The sequence below is a fragment of the Ursus americanus genome, chromosome 5, assembly GCF_024610735.1.
Source record: "Ursus americanus isolate L20-20 chromosome 5, mUrsAme1.1.p, whole genome shotgun sequence".
NCBI classification, from domain to species: domain Eukaryota; kingdom Metazoa; phylum Chordata; class Mammalia; order Carnivora; family Ursidae; genus Ursus; species Ursus americanus.
Genome location: NC_142131.1, coordinates 67173357 through 67191277, shown reverse-complemented (window position 1 = coordinate 67191277; position 17921 = coordinate 67173357). Strand labels below are relative to the sequence as shown.

Here is a 17921-nt window from a genome sequence, read left to right as displayed (position 1 = left end):
ATCCCTGGTCTCACTCAAAATTTGCAGCCATTTGGGCCACCCTTTAAGTGAATCAAAGAAGCACACCTATAGTATATGTTACTTCCAAAATTCAATGAGGCTCATCGAGTGTTATGCCTTTTTTCTCTATCGCTGTCAGGTACAAGATATATTAACTTTCCTTCATATTGACAAGGATAACCCCACGGACTTCAGACAGTTGAGAAGTCATTGCTACTTTCTGTTACTGGGTATGTTCAGCAGGAAACAATAATGTATTAGATTAGCTTGAAGCCCCATGAAATGATGAAACTATCAGGTACCCTTTGGCCAAATTGTGGCCCACGTTTCAAGAGCTACTGTATTCCTGAGACCAGATAAGTAAACGAGTGCTCCTGTCAAGTGAAAAGAACCTTCTGAGATTCTTTATTGAAATAGCATTGGTGAGGCCAACAGATGTAAACCGAAAACTGTTCTTTTTTACTCCAGTATAGAAATTATATCTGGATCGGCTACTAGAATTTGGAAAATGGATTCAGCTAATGATAATCAACTGGATAAGGGTGTTTGTGAAACATGTGGGAGACTCTGGTGATTTCTGCATAGGTCAAGCCAGCTACCTCTGCATCTTCTAAGTCTTGGAAGGTAGAATTTAACGCTGTATTTCCACCCCACCTTTCCCAGCCTCCTCCTGAGGATATGGTGTGGCTTTCGATTTATTTTCTGATGGGGAGAGGGAGCTATAAGGGTTTTCCTTGGTCCTTTCTACCATAATAGCAGGGTAACCATGTAATATATCATTAAAACCAATACATTTTTAAAAATATTTAATTAATTAATTAATTAATTTCAGAGAGAGACAGGAGAGAGAGAGAGAGCATGAGCAGGGGTGAGAGTCAGAGGGAGAGGGAGAAGCAGACTATAGAGCCCCAATGCGGGGCTCTATTCCAGGACCCTGGGATCATGACCCTAGCCGAAGGCAGACACTTAACCGACTGAGCCACCCAAGTGCCCCTAAAACCAGTACATTTTTGAGAATGAAGAGGAGGACTGTTAATAATTATGCTGGAAAGACAGACACAAGCTTGTGCTTCAGGGGGTCAGGCATCCAGTGTGGGGATTTGGTATTTGCTGAGGTCATCTGTACTGGTAATGCACCCAGGAACCAGGAAAGTCATCATCAGATATGATCCGGAACCCACTGAGCCTCCATAAGCTGGACTGGGTTCACGACTCTAGTCACTACGGGATCTCTTCCTGCCTCCACTTTAACCGCTGAACCCCACTGATGACAGTCTCTCGGCATTCCCGGAAATCAGTGTTAAGCTCAGAGCCAACGTCCAACAATCCCTCGGAGGTCTGGGTATTTGCCTTTCCCCACTGCACTGTCAATCTGGTAAATGAACCTTTTCCCTGGTGGAAAGCTGGAAAGAAAATCACAGAACATGCTAGCATATTACAGGATGCTTTCTTCAGCGTATCCTGCCTCTTCCCAATGTGCTAGGGATGCGTGTGTACAGACTCTGGTCTGAGAATAAGGTGAAAAGCTGTGATCGTTGTGGGAACTGAAAACAGGCCTCTCCAAGCCCAGAGGGGTGTTGCTGTTGTTACAGAAATCAAACAGAACTTCCATGGGCTCTTCTCCAGAGACTCTAATTATAGGCCTGGAGATTATCAGGGCCGGTGGAGGTCAGGTACACAGACTCAAATTTCCCTGGCTTGATAACTTCCTCAGGTAAGGCTCTTAACAGGCGCTTCAAGCAAAGCAGCTGCAGACTTCTCCAAAGAGGAAAGAGACGACCCTTTGAGACATTCTATTCCTTCCAAATATCTTTATTCCTATGCTTATAGATCCAGTCTTTCTCAATCACTGCTCTAATTTTCACACGAGAGACCGAGAAGAGCTGTGGATTCCACTGATACTACTCAGTAATCCACTGGATCAAATTCTATACTTTATTTTGGCCAGAAACTTAAAGAGATAAAAGGTTTTGTGTGTTTGTTTGTTTGTTTATTTTTGGTAAGCACTGCTATAGGCATTTGTTGTCCTTCACTAACTTCGAGCTTTTTGGAACCAACTGAAACTATTCCATCCAATTTCCCTCAATCTCCTTATCCTAGGTTGAGCCTGAGATTCATGGTCCACACTGGGACACTTTGGAGCGTGACATGGGTATGCCAAAGAAAATTATGCTGGGGTAAGAAGCATAAAACATCTAGGAGACACTGGATATGTAATCCCTCAACTCATGCCCTGCATATTGTCTTATGGTATTAGCCGTGTGGTTGTCCAAAGTCTTATCTTTAATGGGTATTTCATTCCAGATGATAATTTGATTCAATCTGAATGAAAAGGTTGCCAGAGCAGCATGCCTTAATACTTGCTTCCTCTTAAGTCCAAGCATACCAGATAACCAGTCCCAGACTCTCCACATTCCCATCAGGATCTATGGATAGAAATTTCCCTGTGGGCGTGATCCCGGCATGGTGGGATCGAGCCCCACATCAGGCTCCTCTGCTATGAGCCTGCTTCTTCCTCTCCCACTCCCCCTGCTTGTGTTCCCTCTCTCGCTGGCTGTCACTGTCTCTGTCGAATAAATAAATAAAATCTTTAGGGAAAAAAAAAGAAATTTCCCTGCAGTCACTCATCTTGCCAATTTCTTCTCAGTTAGAGTATTAGTATCAAATGATGCCTAACAAAGAGTGTTGGAGTGCCTGGATTCCCATTAAGTAACTGTTTAACTTCAAAGGATGGTATATTCTGGGGTGCCTGGAAGATTTGACATCTAATTATTATCATGTGTTCTAATGGACCATAGCCTAATTTAAAAAAAATTGACACAAGGCATTTGCTTTGTACATTAATGAGGGTCTACTACTTAGTCATTCAAATGTGTTTTGGACAAGCAATACATCTGTGGAATTTGCAGACTCAATTGTACGGTTTTGAGCTAAAGCTTTTGTTTTTTTTGTTTTATTCTCTACCCAGACAAAAAGACTGATTCCAGCGTGTACAATGAGACAATAAGATCAATGCCAATGGAATCACAAATGTGGCAAAAAGGAATGAATCATTTTGGAGGAGAAGGGAATCACAACCAATCCTCTGGCTCCAGGGCAGAATTTCCTCATCAATAAACGAAGAATTGGATTCGGTGAATTATTAAGTAACTTCCAGCTCCATTAATTCCATGAATTTATAAAACTCCAGCATGGAAAAATATCTGAATAACTAGCTATCACTCAATGTTAGAAAAGGAGAGTTATTGTAATTCATTAAAATGTATGTGCCTACAAAGCTTAGGGTGTTTTTTGTTTTTGTTTTTCATGCATGCAGGAGAGGCGGGCTGGAGGGAAAAGAACTGTCAGGCTTATTCCACGCTTTGGCAGAAGGAAGTCAATGTAGGCGTAGTTCAGGAAATCATTCTGTCACCAGTCTGGAAGGTTCTGAAAAGAGGTGCTTGACAAGAGGGTGAGCATGCTGGAATAGAGGGAACCACCCATATGGATACGGCAGATTTCTGTTTGGGTGTGGTGCTGTTGGCCTTTTCCTTTTTGACATGGATTACACCCTTTCCAGGCCAAGTTGGATCTCAAGCCTTTCCTACGTTGGCTTTCCTACCATTTGCAACAAGATATACATTTCCTATGTGGTTACAAGAAACTTTGCTTTGGGAAAATGAACCATGACTCATGTTCCAAATGTTGCACTCCAGAAAATTGAATGATCTTTTCATGTTTCTGTTTTGAAAAGTTCTTTGACGATTATTTAAATGGTCCATCTTAGTACCTTTGATGTCAAATAATTGTGGCCTCTTTTGGATGTAAGCCTTGATACACAGTAAATGTTTCCCAGAAACTGTGTTTTATAAAAGAAACTAAAGAAAAGAAGTATTTAAAAGCAGATGTCTCACAACTGCTTTGGTGATTTAGAGGCAGACAAAGTTCATCTTCCGCCATGCTGGCTCCGTGTATATGTGTGTGCGCGCGCACGCGCTCTTGGATTTGATTAACAATGATGAAAAACAATATTATAAGATCAAGAAAACAAACATAGATGTGTCCTTGGAAAGTCATTTTTATTGAATTGCTCGAAAACTACTGAACTTACACTTAACCAAGCAAAGCTCTATGATTTGGTGTTCCTTTATTTTGAATCCAGGTTTCCCAGTTGAAAATGTGGGCTTTGATCTTTATCTGTGAGTTGCTCAACGTAGGCCTCAACATGTTCCATTTTGTAAGAAATTACTGTGCTCCACTTCTGGAATGAATTTCCCCAGGGCTTCTTAAATGCTTTGTGCTTTAATGCATGATAGCTTAAAATTTTTCCAATTTGATCAATTCCTTTTAAATTTGAATGAGATTCTGCTTTTCCTCTTGTCCTCATAATGCTATTGACTCATGGTCAGTGGGGCATGAACTTGGAGTAGATTTTGTAGGAGTGGTGATGTGAATCCATCCAGACCTGGGCACTCTCAATCACTTCCCCTTGGGACTAAACATGCTCCCATTAGGATACTGGTGTAGTCTTTCGCTGTAGATCAGCGTGAAACCTGGAAGTTCACACGAGTCTTACTCTTAGCCTGGGTCACCTTGGCACCGTTTCCTGACCAGCAGAATTAACTGATAGCAGACTGTTATTTTCATCTCTGAAGTAGATCCGGCTTTTGCTGTCTTGTTTTCTCTTTCCATTTCCTTAGGTTGGAGTTGCTTGATTTGCTGATATTTCCTAACTTAGGTTGAGTTTCAAGCCAAGGACATGACTGCAAGAGTAGCAAGAATAGAAAATCAATACCGTATTGATTGCCTCTGAGAATGATTATGAATAACTTCAGTTTCCTCTTTGTAGTTCTAGGCTCATTGTTTTATCTTCCCCATTTGTGGCTTTCCGAGTTTTTGTAATAAAAATGTTGTGATTGAATCAAAGACGTGGAAGAAAATTATCTTGTCTGTATGAGTCTGTAAATTCTTAAATGGCGTGCTTTAAAAAAAATCTTCCATTATGGACGTAAAAAGAATAATTTTCCTCTTCATTTTTTTCATAAGTGTCATTTTCCTGGTCACATTTATAATAAAATGGCCATGTTTAGCCTGATCTAATTTAAGGTAAAAATCTTTACCTGTTCACAATAATTTTCACTCCATTTCAATATTAGAAAAAAATGTATGATAATGCATTTATTTTCGATCTGGCGTTCCTTTCAAACTTTGAGCGTGAAAAAAAAATATTTAGCAAACCTATGAACTTAGAAATGTTTTAAATTTTAAAGAAATCATAGAGAACTAGGTCAAGCCTTAAGCATTTTTGGACTTAGGAGAATGTATTCTTTAGCTGTCAGAAAGGGGGGAGGGAGGAGGTGAGATGGGGAGTCCGCCGGCCTTGGTAAGCTCCTAAAGAAATATCATTCTGCAGATAGAGGGCAGCTTTGGGGGCTCTTTAAACTGCAGGGACATTGATCTGGACTCTACCTTTGGGAAAGCTGATTCGGAAAAGAACCGGAATCTTGCTGTCATCTTCAGTGCTCCATCACTTATGCTACTTCGGTTGCAGGCAACAGAAATGACGTTAGCTAATATAAATGGAAGTAATTCACTAGAGGGACATAGATATTTCCAAAACCCAGGAAGTGCTGAAGACACAGACCTCAGCAAGGACTGGAATCAGAACACTGTTGGTGATCTGGGTGTTCACTGAAGTCCAGACTCAGGACTGAAACAGTATCAATTATTTGTTGTCCCATCTGTCTTTCCTTTGAGATTCAAATGCTGAGAGAGAGAGAGACCGAGAGAGTACCATTTGCCTAGCTGGACCTAGAGTGGGCAAGGCTCTTTGATGGACATACAGCTATGACTTTATTCATGGGGCATGGGGAGGGGTCTCAAAAGGAAATAGGAAACTATTACCAGAAGGGCAGGGAAAAACCCAACAGATCCCCTATGGGCAGTATCATTCTCCCCCTCACATTTTAGGACGTGTCATAATCATTGTCTGTCCCCATACCCTCATAGCCCTAGACTCTTGACACAGTCCTCAATTCTTCCCCACCCTTTCCACTACAGGATTACCCACCCCCCAAAAAAAGGATTTTAAAATTCTAGTTCAGCTCTGAGAGGACTGTGCATTGAGTTCTTACTTGGGTTAAGCTATGCCGTGTGGCTGAGTTCTAGCATAGGCTCTGCCTGCTCCTGAGGTCCACCATCTTGTTTCTGAGATCCCAGTTCTAACGACTGTGACCTTATCTTATTTCTTGGATCTGAGAAGAAATAAAACCCAGATGTGCTTTTCGATAGGCTTGCGTGTTTTTCTCCACGTCCGGTGGGGTGCCTGCTGCCCTGTTCTCTACCAGAAAATTCCCTGGAGCTCTCAGTCTGATTGCTTCTAGATTTTCCAGCACCATGCCTCTCGTGCTGCTTCCATCAGAACACTTCTGATATTCCTGGCAGGATCCTGCTCATGCCAACTGACTATCTGCCAAATGTTCTCTCTTTTTTTTTAAATACAGAAACACCTCTTTATACAGTTCTGGCTTATCCACTGTTCCCATTTAATTCTACCTTTTAAATTCATCTTAGTAAATATTGACTAGCTATAAAATCCTAAGGGTAATTTATGTTAAGTTTTAAGAAATATCAAATAATGACCTCCAATGTACCTGCCGTTCAGTTTAAGAAACAGGATGCAATGTTATTCTCGCTTTTTTTCCTCATTAGATATTAGTGTTTTATTTATTATTTTTATTTTTTAAAGTTTTTATTTAAATTCCAGTTAGTAAACATACAGTGTAATATTAGGTTCAGGTGTACAATATACTGATTCCACACTTCTCTACAACATACAAGGCTCATCACAACAAATGCCCTCCTTACACGTATTGCATGGTGCATTGGGTGTTATACGCAAACAAGGAATCATGGAACACTACATCAAAAACTAGTGATGTACTGTATGGTGACTAACATAAAAAAACAAAACAAAACAAAAACCCCAAATGCCCTCCTTAATACCCATGACCTATTTTCCCCATCCCCCTGCCCACCTCCCCGCTGGTAACCATCAGTTTGTTCTCTAGAGTTAAGAGTGTCTTTCTTGGTTTGCTTCTCTCTCTCTTTTCCCCCCTTTGCTCAGTTGCTTTGTTCCTTAAATTCCACATACGAGTGAAATCATATGGGATTTGTCTTTCTCTGATTGACTTATTTCACTTAGCATAATACTCTCTAGCTCCATCCCTGTCATTGTAAATGGCAAGATATCGTTAATGTTTATGGCTGAGTAATATTCCGTTGTTTGTATATATACCACATCTTCTTTGTCCATTCATCAAAGCAAGAAAGAATATCCAATGGGTAAAAGAACGTCTCTTCAACAGACGGTGTTGGGATAACTGGACAGCAACATGCCAAAGAATGAAAATGGACTAGTTTCTTACACCATACACAAAAATAAATTCAAAATGGATTAAAGAGCTCAACGTGAGACCTGAAACCATACAAATCCTGGAAAAGAACACAGGCAGTAACCTCTTTGACATTGGCCTCCACAACTTCTTTCTAGATGTCTCCTCAGGCAAAAATAAACTATTGGGATGACATCAAAATAAAAAACCCCTGAACAGCGGAGGAAACAATGAATAAAATGACAAAAATGTCATTCTCTCTTCAAGTAACTCTCTGCCTGACTGGTTAGAATGGGCCCACTGCACCTTTGAGGTCCCAGAAACTGTTAGAACCTCAGCTCTAACGTTGCCAGTGTGATTTTAGGTTACTGCACCTCCCTGAGGCTTCACTTAAACCTATAAGTTTAAATTAGATGACAGCAGAGTTAGCACTCCACAGATAGAAATGTTCTTTTCTCTGAGTGCTCTCAATGAGGGTCTAGCTCTCTGCCCCTCCTCTTAGACTTGCTTCCCATTGCTATAACCAACCTGTTTAAGTCCACTTTGCCCTGAAGTAGGATGTTCACAGGTAGCTGGATTGGAAATCTTTAAATCCTTTTCAAATGAATACAAGATTGGCCTTAGAGCAGAGCCCCGTGGGGACCCAGGGGTCTTGATATGGGAAAGAAAGATACACAGAGGGCCACATTATTTGAGGATTCATTATCCTCACCCCTATATTACAAGATTACATACAGAATTCAAGGTATCATAACAGGACATTATCCATCCTTAACCTGACCCCTGAAACACTGATCCCCTTTAAACACCCCTCCCATCTTGCCACCAGTGTTCACTCCAGCCTACTGAATCATCTTTGCTGTGGGTCAGTCTTCGCTGGAGCACACGTCTCAGTTGTAAAATTTATTACAGTAGATGTTTATTATTTGCTGAATTGTCTTCCTTCACACTAGACAGATCTCCTCAAATATAGGGATCTTTCTTGCTTTTCTAATGTTGTTATCTCCCTGAACACAGCACTGTGACTGACTCTTAGAAGGTGCTCAATACATGTTTGTTTCATGAAAGATGGAGAGTCAGGGTTCAGCCACCCAGGCTTTCTCAACATCACTTCGATCTAAAAAGAGCAATTAAGTATTACATGTGCAAAAAAACCAGCTCTAGGATTGCTGCCTTGATACTAAAAAGAATCAATAATCAAATTTCACACCAGTCACGCAAACAAACAAGGGTGTCAAATTACCTTTTTTGTATCAATTTTAAAACTCTTAGCCTGTATTCCAAACTTCTGCCTTGTTATTCCAACATTAACTACAACCCAGTTGCAATTCTCTGTTTCAGGCTGGCCTTGTCTGTTTTTGAGTGGGCAGGGAGAATACTTTATATTCAGCCAGTAGCAGTGAGCAGGAGCTCTTAATGGGAACACCGAATCTCCCCCCACGGCTACCACCTACACCCCACGTTCCCCACCCCCGGTGTGCGGTCACATTATGAGTGTGGGGAATGCTCTCCAATGTTGGCAGACAGAACCACAGCCAGAAGTTAGTTAATTTCAGTTTAAATGGTTATGTCCAAGTGAATTGCCACCCATAAGCTGAAATTCCCTGGCTTATATAATACCACTTGTTTTGTTTTTGTCTTAAAAGAAACCCCATTCTGCTAGCAACCAGAATTACTCAAAATTCTAACAATTGTGACATTGTCTTGCAAAGATCATTAAGGGTCTTTAAAAATCCAATTTAGGCAAAAGGTCTGTAAATATGTAGAATGTTGTGTTCAATTAGGGAAAAAAACAGAATTTAACATATCAGATTCTAAGGAGGACATAATAAGTACTTTAACAGCTACTGTGTGTGGGTTGATTCTGAAGTGGCTGAACAGCTCAGAATATTGAAAGAGCAGTATTTCTATGCGTGGGTAGTGGGCGGGAAGGGATGTCCTATATGCAGGCAGCCAAGCGACAAACATGCTTGTGATTGCAGGGCAAGGGAAAACATTCGTAAAGCTTATGAGGGTGAAACAATTAAATATAGACTTCTTGTCATCCCATATGCATTAAAGCCAGGGTCAGTAACCTAAAACCCATACTCTAATTCTGGCTTGCTTAAAAGAGTCCTAAAGAATTGTTGGTCCAGCTCTCACCAGCCCAAACCAGATCTGGCCAGACACACGTTGCTGGTTTGAGATACTGTCACTTCCCTTTTCCCCCAAAGCCACTGGGACCTAAACAAAATTGTACCAATCAACTCCATTCCAGGTTCCTGAATTCAGAATTCAACTGTGGTTGGCTTTATGTGACTAAGAGATAACTAGATGACATTTTAATAGCTAAATTCCAAAATGTATCATTCTTAAAAAGCTGAATTTCCAGGCTTTTTAGGCATACTGTGCTTTCAGTCAGTCTTCTCATATCGGTTCCTGTGTGTTTAAATGCCTTAAGAAAGTGAAACCTATTTGTTTTGGAGGGGTGGGGAGGATAAAATCATATTCGAAGGCAATTTGAATCTGGAAGTCTTTTCTAAGTGAGGATAATTATTATTAAGGTAAGTGCGGTAGAGAAAAGAACCATCGAAAATGAAACCGCCATCACACACACAAAAACATCAATCAAATAACAATTTTTAAATATACAGAAGTGCTTGAAAATGTATGGGAGTGGGACAAGAAGAGGTTCCAGTGGGAGTACTTTGGGAAGAACACAAGATTAATGGGGAAAAGGCTATACTTCTGGAGAAGAGACAATTTGGCATGCCAGGAAACTCATTCATGGAGGTAAGGGAAACAATCACTTCCAGAGTTTAAGCCCAGGGATTCTGGGAAGGTTTGTCTGCAACGAAATTCTCACCCACGTTTTGGCATCTCTTCCCCTTGAAATTGCTCCTGGAGAGATTCTTGGGGGCAAGGAGTGTGAGGGGCTGTATCCACCAAGTATCATGATAGATGTTGCAAATATCCCCTGAAAGTGGTAATGCATTGTTATTATTAATGTTGAATTGTTTCCTCTAACACCTAAAGACATAGATGGTTAATGAAAATTGAGAGAGGGACATCATTTTGGAGCATGGACCACTGCCTTGAAAGTATGAGAGCACTTGGCTGGGGTTGGAAAGACAGGAAAGATTCCAATGTACTGGGGAAGGTGGAAGTAGAATGGTGGGAATTAGGGGACGGGGTGGAAAAGACATTCAATTTAAATCATATTTCTTTTTAGGATTTTAGAACTGTTTTAGTTTTAGGGGTGCCTGGGTAGCTCGGTCAGGTAAGTGGCTCGGTCAGGTAAGTGGCTGACTCTTGATTTTGGCTCTCATGATCTCAGGGTCATGAGATTGAGGCCCGCGTCAAGCTCCACGCTCAGTGGGGAGCCTGCTTGAGATTCTCTGTCTCCCTCTGCCCTTCCCCCACTCTCTCTCTCTCTCAAATAAATAAACCCTTTTTAGAAAAAGAACTATTTTAGTTTTAGTTTTCCAAAGTTAGGACAAGGACAATGTTTTATGCTGTCTGGTAGCTTCTCCAAATACTTGATGAAATTTGAAGTGAGAAGAACAGAAGCTTCAGAATTAGAATCCAATTCTAAACCACTCTCCCCCTCACACAAGGCTTAAACTCTCTGAGACTAACTGGGGCTAACAAGAAGTCTAGTGGTCATGGGTTGATTACCTATCCAACATTCAGTTCTGTTGTCTGCTGTCTCAGGAAAATCCTGTATTTCCCAGCTAGTGGAAGTTTGGCAAGGATTAAACCCAATCTTAACACTAAGAGTTGACTTTAATGGGAGCAAGCCAATCATTTCATCTGATGTAGGCTAAAGTTGTATGGAGAGACATTTGGCGGGGGCGGGGGGGGGGGGTTCTGGGATATGTGCTAACCCTTCTGCTCAAAGAGATACTCTCTATCCTGATACACGGTGCCATGTGTTGACGTGAGTCTTGGGATGACTGTAGCCATTATACTACCAGAAGGAAGTCAGCCAAAATTGAATTTGACACACAAAGCAGAACTAAGAGAACTATAGAGAAATTCAGCCAGAGCAGTCTTGAAACTATATTTAAAACCTCACCTACCTCCGGACTCTTTAGTTATATAAGCTGGTAAATTCTTTTTGTTACCTAAGCTGGGCTTGGTTTATGTTCTGTTACTTGCCACCAAAAGATTGCTGACCAACACATGAATTTCTTGTGGGTTTTGTGAAGATTATGGTCTAGTGCAATGCTGGGTATATAAATATTACTTCAAGAAATGATAGTTCCTTTACAAAAATTAATTTAGCAAATACATGGTGAATACCCATTATGCTGTTATATTTAAGACATGGAAACAAGTTTTAGGTCTATGCATATAAGTAAGACTGGATCCCTGCTCTCAATGAGTTCACAAACTACTAACTGGTATATGTTAGTCTTTCAGTAAGTCCTTGGCTATCACTAAAAAAATGTAAGCAAACAGACTGGGTTCTTTCTTCTGGAATAATAAGTTAGGTTACCCAGAATTTAAAAAGTTTACTCATGAATATAGAAATTTGACTATAATGCTAAGTTACCTGAATATAGTAATGTGTACTATAATAAATAAAGCAGTATAATAATTACTTTAGAAACTTACAAACTGGGGCACCTCGGTGCCTCAGTCAGTTTAACATCAGGCTCTTGGTTTTGGCTCAGGTCATGATCTCAGGGTCGTGAGATCAAGCTCTGTATCAGGCTCCATGCTCAGTGAGAAGTCTGCTTGAGATTCTCTTCCTCTCCCTCTGCCCCTCTCCCCACCTCTCTCTAATATACAAATCGTAAAAAAAGAAAAAAGAAAGAAAAAAGAAAGAAACTTACAAATAGCAAAGAATCAATGTTAGATAGGTTTTAACTGTGCTTTTCAATTATTCACGATTCCTATAACTGTGAGGATTTCTCTTGGTATCATTTAAAAATATAAACATTCTTCTCTTCTGTGATTAAGATGAATTCTGAAGTAAGTACAGCACAACTTCAAACATATTCTATTTAAGTAAATTTAACACAGTTCTAAAGAATCTGTAGATATTCCGTAACACAGAAGCATTCTTTTCAAGATTTCCAGTTGCAACTCTGCTGCTGCTAGTGTTTTTGGAATGGAAGAGTACTATTTTTAGAGCCCAAATACAGTTGCTATTATAAGCATTTTCTTAAGAGTAGTAATACTCATCAGTAAATATTACTTAAAATTCAGTTGGCTTTTGTAGTGAGTTAGATTTTTTCCTTGATAGTTTGGGGAATACTACCTAGTATATTGTTATGATTCTATCTAAAGTACTTCCTACACTAGCATTACACTGAATTGGGTATTATAACAACTATGTGCATCGTGTAACTTTGCAAAGTTGATCATAGTCATTTTCTTCTGCTATGTCATTCTTTGCGCTTGGGGCACCAACCCTAAAGTAGGTGGATCGTCCTTAAAAGTTAGACTGCAGGACGCCTGGATGGCTCAGATGGTTACATCTCAGGTCATGATCCCAGGGTCGTGAGATCAAGCCCTGAATCAGGCTCCGTGCTTAGTAGGGAGTCTGCTTGAGATCGTCTCCCCCTCTCCCTCTGCCCCGTGCCCCCCACATGACTGCTCTTTCTCTCAAATAAATAAATAAATCTTTAAGTTAGAATGCATCAATAAAGAATTTAGAAAATATCACCAACGTGGTAATTAGGCTGGTTTCAAAATCAACAAACACAGGACACAAGCTGTACCTAAACTAACTTTCTGTTATTTCAATGCAAGCCACTTGAGCAAAAGGATGTGTGACACTCTTTCAGGATCTCCAGTGTTGGCCTACTCAAAAAGGAGTTTCAATAAATAGTATGTGGTTTCACTTTCACAGGCAGAAGTTAATCAATAATGAGTGTGTGGAATTAAAATAGCTTCTCTACCAGGTTGGAAATAATATCCATGTAACGCTTCTTAAGGAAGCAAGATGGTTTTTCAACAAATGATAATTGAAAAAGAAAAGAAGGAAGATAAGGTAATAACAGAAGGAATAAATACATGTTCCTGCTGATCACCATCCTCATATCTTATTTAATTTATGGCTGATGGATGTTAAAATGCTCTGTGCTTGCCCAAGAGTCTGAGCTAAACTTTTGGGATCTCCGGTTTGATTGAACACTATTTCTGCCCTGCAAGTTTCACAAATTTTTCACAGTCCACATCATACAACATCAGACATAAACAACTTTGCTTTACGTTGAAAACATGAAGCAGAGAGGTAAATACCAAGAAAAGACAAGCTGGCCAGCAGCTATTACAAAGAAAAGACCTTTGTTCCCTGTTTCATGTTGTTGGTTTGTTTTTTCCTCTTTGTTCATTTGCGCTGTATCAGCTGGAGGTCAATTCCAATGATGAATGGTTCTGTCTCCTCGTCTTCCTTGTCTTCATAGTAAATCCTTGTCCGCTTATGCAGAATTCAAGTAATTCAAGACCTTTTGGAACTGAGTCAGTCCTTGTGTATCTATGATTAAAAGTGAAGGTCATTTCCAAACAAGTCAAGATGGTGTAGACCTCTTTTTCCCTGCTCCTTCCTGCTAAGTATAACTATAAACCTTGGAAATGGTGAAAAAGACAAAGGAGAAATGTAAAATGTGTTAAGAAGAAAGGTGGTTTGGGACCCCAGGACTGTAGGAACAACAATAATCTCAAGGAGTCTCATGTACTTCTACCCAACAGAGGAAAGCCACCCAGACCCAGGGTTTCTTAACTTTCAACCTAGCAATTGAAGGCCCCTCGAGTGGGCTCATTCCTTTCCCTAGATTACACTGGAGTCCCTCTAACAACATCAAATGAACCTGATACCACCAGTAAAGGGGGATGGATTGGGAACATTGCCGGAAATAAGAAACCAGAGGGGATACTGTTTTTCTCTGCTGGGTCTGAGACTCTCCTTTTCAATTCTTTTCCATTGACAGATACTGAGATAGATAGGCAAAGCTAGCAGGAGTGACCCAGTAGCCTGATCTAGTGGACCGCCTTGTCCCCACAGGCCTGTAACTCTCCTCCCTCATTCAGAAACACCCAGGGCCGCAGGAGGACGTCAGGTGGGGAGTGACCAGTATGGGTACCCTTTTAAAGATGAATTAATGCCAATTTTACACAATCTCTTCCAGATAATAAAAGAGGAGATGATGCTTCCCAACTTATTTTATGAGGCTAGTATTGCCCTGATACCAAAACCAAAGTCAGCACTAAAAACCAAGGACGCAGCAAATGTACAGACTAATATTTCCTATGATGCAAAAATCTTCAATACAAATATTAGCAAACCAATTCTAACAATGTGTTTAAAAATTATATACCACGATCAAGAGGCATTTATTCCAGTTTTACAGGGCTGGTAAAATATTCCAAAAATCAATCCATGTAATCTACCATATCAATAGGCTAAAGAAGAAAAATCATAACATCATAGCAGTTGATGCAGAAAAAGCAATTGTCTGCAAAATCTAGTACCTGTGTATGATCAAAACCTCCAGCAAATTAGGAAGAGCAGGTAATTAACACAACCTGATAAAGAGTATCTATAGAAAACCTGTAATTAATATCATACCTTAATGGTGGAAGACGAATGTCCAGGTAAGGACATCCACTCTCACCATCTTAATATAGCACTGGAAGTTCTAACCACTGTGATAAGGCAAGAAAAAGAAATAAAAGGCATACATTTTGGAAAGGAAGAAATAAAATGATCTCTATTGGCAGGTGACATGATTGTCCTACACAGAAAATCCCAAGAAATCTACAAAATAAACCCCCACAAACAATTAAGGGAGTTCAGCAAGATCTAAGAGTATAAGACCAACACACAAAAATCAAACACATTCTATATACTAACAATGAATATGCAGAAAACACAATTATTAATGCAATTACCATTAATAATTGCTCCAAAGAAAAGGGAATTCTTAGATATGCACATAAGAAGTCATGTACAGAATCTGTATGCTGAAAATTCTAAAATGCTAAAAATTCTAAAATGCACACAAAAAAAATCAAAGAAGACACAACCAACTGGAGAGACATATCATATTCATAGAATGGAAGTCTCAATTGAGTAAAGATGTCAATTCTCCTCAAATTGTTCTGACACTTGATTTTGGCTTAAGTCATGATGTCAGGGTCCTGGAATTGAGTGCCCCCTCCCACTCCCATCAGGCATTGCATTCAGCAGGGAGTCAGCTTGGGAATTCTCTCTCCCTCCCCCTCTACCCCTTCCCCTGTTCTCTCTCTCTCTCAAAAAAAGAAATAAGTAAATCTTTGAAAAAAATAAAATAAAAAGAAAGGAGGGATCCTTGTAGTGTAGTTATCACAAGTGTGGTGGATATATGAACCTACACAAGTGACAATATTGTATAGAAATTCACATATGCACCCAACTGAGTACAAATAAAACTGGGGAAATCTGAATAAAATTGGTGGGTTGTATTAATGCCAATATTCTGGTTGTGATACTATCCTGTAATTTAGCAAAATGTTATCATTGGGGTAAACTGTGTGCAAGGGATCTCTCTGTATTATATCTTATAAATGCATGTGAATCTATAATTATTTCAATAGAAATTTCAATTAGAAGGACCAAAAGTCAGCTTTATATACTGAAGCTTAGAGTTTGTAAATTTAGGACAATTAAAAGGAAGTTGGTTACAAGTGTATACACCTTATTGCTCTAATTTCAGACACTGAAAAATGTGTACAGAATAAAATAATCTGAGATAATTTTATACAAATGATCCATCCAGGGATGCTTACATGGCTCAGTCGGTTAAGCATCTGCCTTCGGCTCAGGTCATGATCCCAGGGTCCTGGGATGGAGCCATGGGATTGTGCTTAACCAACTGAACCACCCAGGTGTCCCAAGAAAATATAATTTTTAATAAAAACATAAATTATAAGAAGACCTTGGCCATCCACATCTATTTTCCATGTTTGTGCTGAACCAAATCGTGGTACAATATACTGGGACGTTAAGTTTTCTACACTGCCAACTGTATCCTTTTTACAATAATTAAGGTCATTGTGAGGAAGGTAAAATATAAATCATTCCAAGATACGTTAAATATCACCTGTCCAATGCTCCTTTCAGCACAGTTTCAAAAGGCTTCCTATAAGCAACCTTCAAACATGAATTTTTTTTGGTATGATGATTTATAAGATACCTTAATCTCTGTTGTCCCCCTTGGTGTAGACTGGAAGAGAGCCAAAAGGAAATAAATGAAAATATCAATTTGTGTTCACATTCTTTTTTCTGTATAAGATGAATATGTAGAACAGCTCAGACCATAAATAGATAAACCTATGTCTGATGGTATGCCAAAAGGCTCAGTGTATCAATACGGTTTTCATTGCAATGTGGCAATATGATTTCCATTTGAACTTAGTTCTGAGGTTGTAATCTTCCCTAGTTCATCCATTGTCTATAGAAAGTTCTTTAAGGGTTTAAGTCTAATCAAGGGGTAGGTCTAAAATGGCAGTAAGGATCCCAAGACAATAACATCAATAATAAATTAATGTATGAGAATGCAGTGAAGTTAATTCAAACATGCAAGCAGACCAGAAATTACATGCCTAACAGCCCTTCAATTTGGAAATGGTCTGAGTCAGCCAGAATTCCCCTGGCACTCCCACCTCCAAGAGTCAGTGGAAACCACATCAATTCTCAGAAGCATGTGTGCATTTGGAGTGGTGGGCATATTGCCAATGCAATCTCTCCATGGTGATCATCTTGTTATAACATCAACCATCAGAGAACCGTCAGCCCGTGAAAGACAAAGCAAACGCAAAGGGATACTTCAATATCCAGTATCTAAAATGCAGAGACCATAGTTAATATTTAAAAAATACATATCATTAGGAAATATTTTGTAGTTGGTACTAATTTTATAGGTATGGTAAGTGTGATTATGATTTCAACTTTTTCACAGTCATTGTGTTATCTGTTAATTTTTCAAAACGTACTCCATGGTCTTTAAACCCTTGAGAGTTAATTAAATTAAAATGAAATGGTATCCTGAGCATCAAAGAACAATTTTGCTAATGAGGAAAATAAAGGAGGTCTTTATTTGCAAGAGTTTCGCTATCAAACAGGATATTATTATAGAGAAGTGTATTTTGTGATTTCTAAGTGATAAAGAATAAAGGAAAAAAGCTACTCTTGGCGAGCATCAATATTCAGAATTTTTTTTTTTGGTAGGACCTCTGTTGTTACCAAGAGGTATTCTTAGTATGGTAACCAGGCAGATTGAAACAGTGTTGTGCTAGACAGCCAATTGCCCAACAACAAGGAATTTTGTAAGATGGTTGATACCACATTGGTAGCTTGACATTGGCCATGGTGGGAATATTTACACCATGGAAATGAACCAATTCTGCAAATCACAGCTCCCTTCTCCTCTTCAGAGAGCCAGTAGTTAAACACTGACCGCCATACCACTGGATTTAACTCACATTGGTGGAGTAAGTGGTCTCTTACATTTGTGATTTGAGAGGAGGAACTGAGGAAGGTCCTACCTCTTTTAAATTAACTTCTTAACTAGTCTG

At 39.5% G+C, this 17921-nt stretch overlaps 1 long non-coding RNA gene across 2 annotated transcripts in view; it reads right to left on the bottom strand.

Moving 5' to 3' along the window:
- Positions 1 to 17921, bottom strand: part of LOC123790415 (uncharacterized) — a 44086-nt gene that overhangs the window by 11500 nt on the left and 14665 nt on the right. The window contains exon 3 of one of the 2 annotated variants that reach the window (XR_006779079.2): positions 3946 to 4742. The exons of the other annotated variant lie outside the window; for it this stretch is intronic. This is a non-coding gene — a long non-coding RNA (uncharacterized LOC123790415). Of the gene's footprint in view, positions 1 to 3945; positions 4743 to 17921 lie in introns of those variants that run through there. 2 annotated transcript variants of the gene reach the window in all.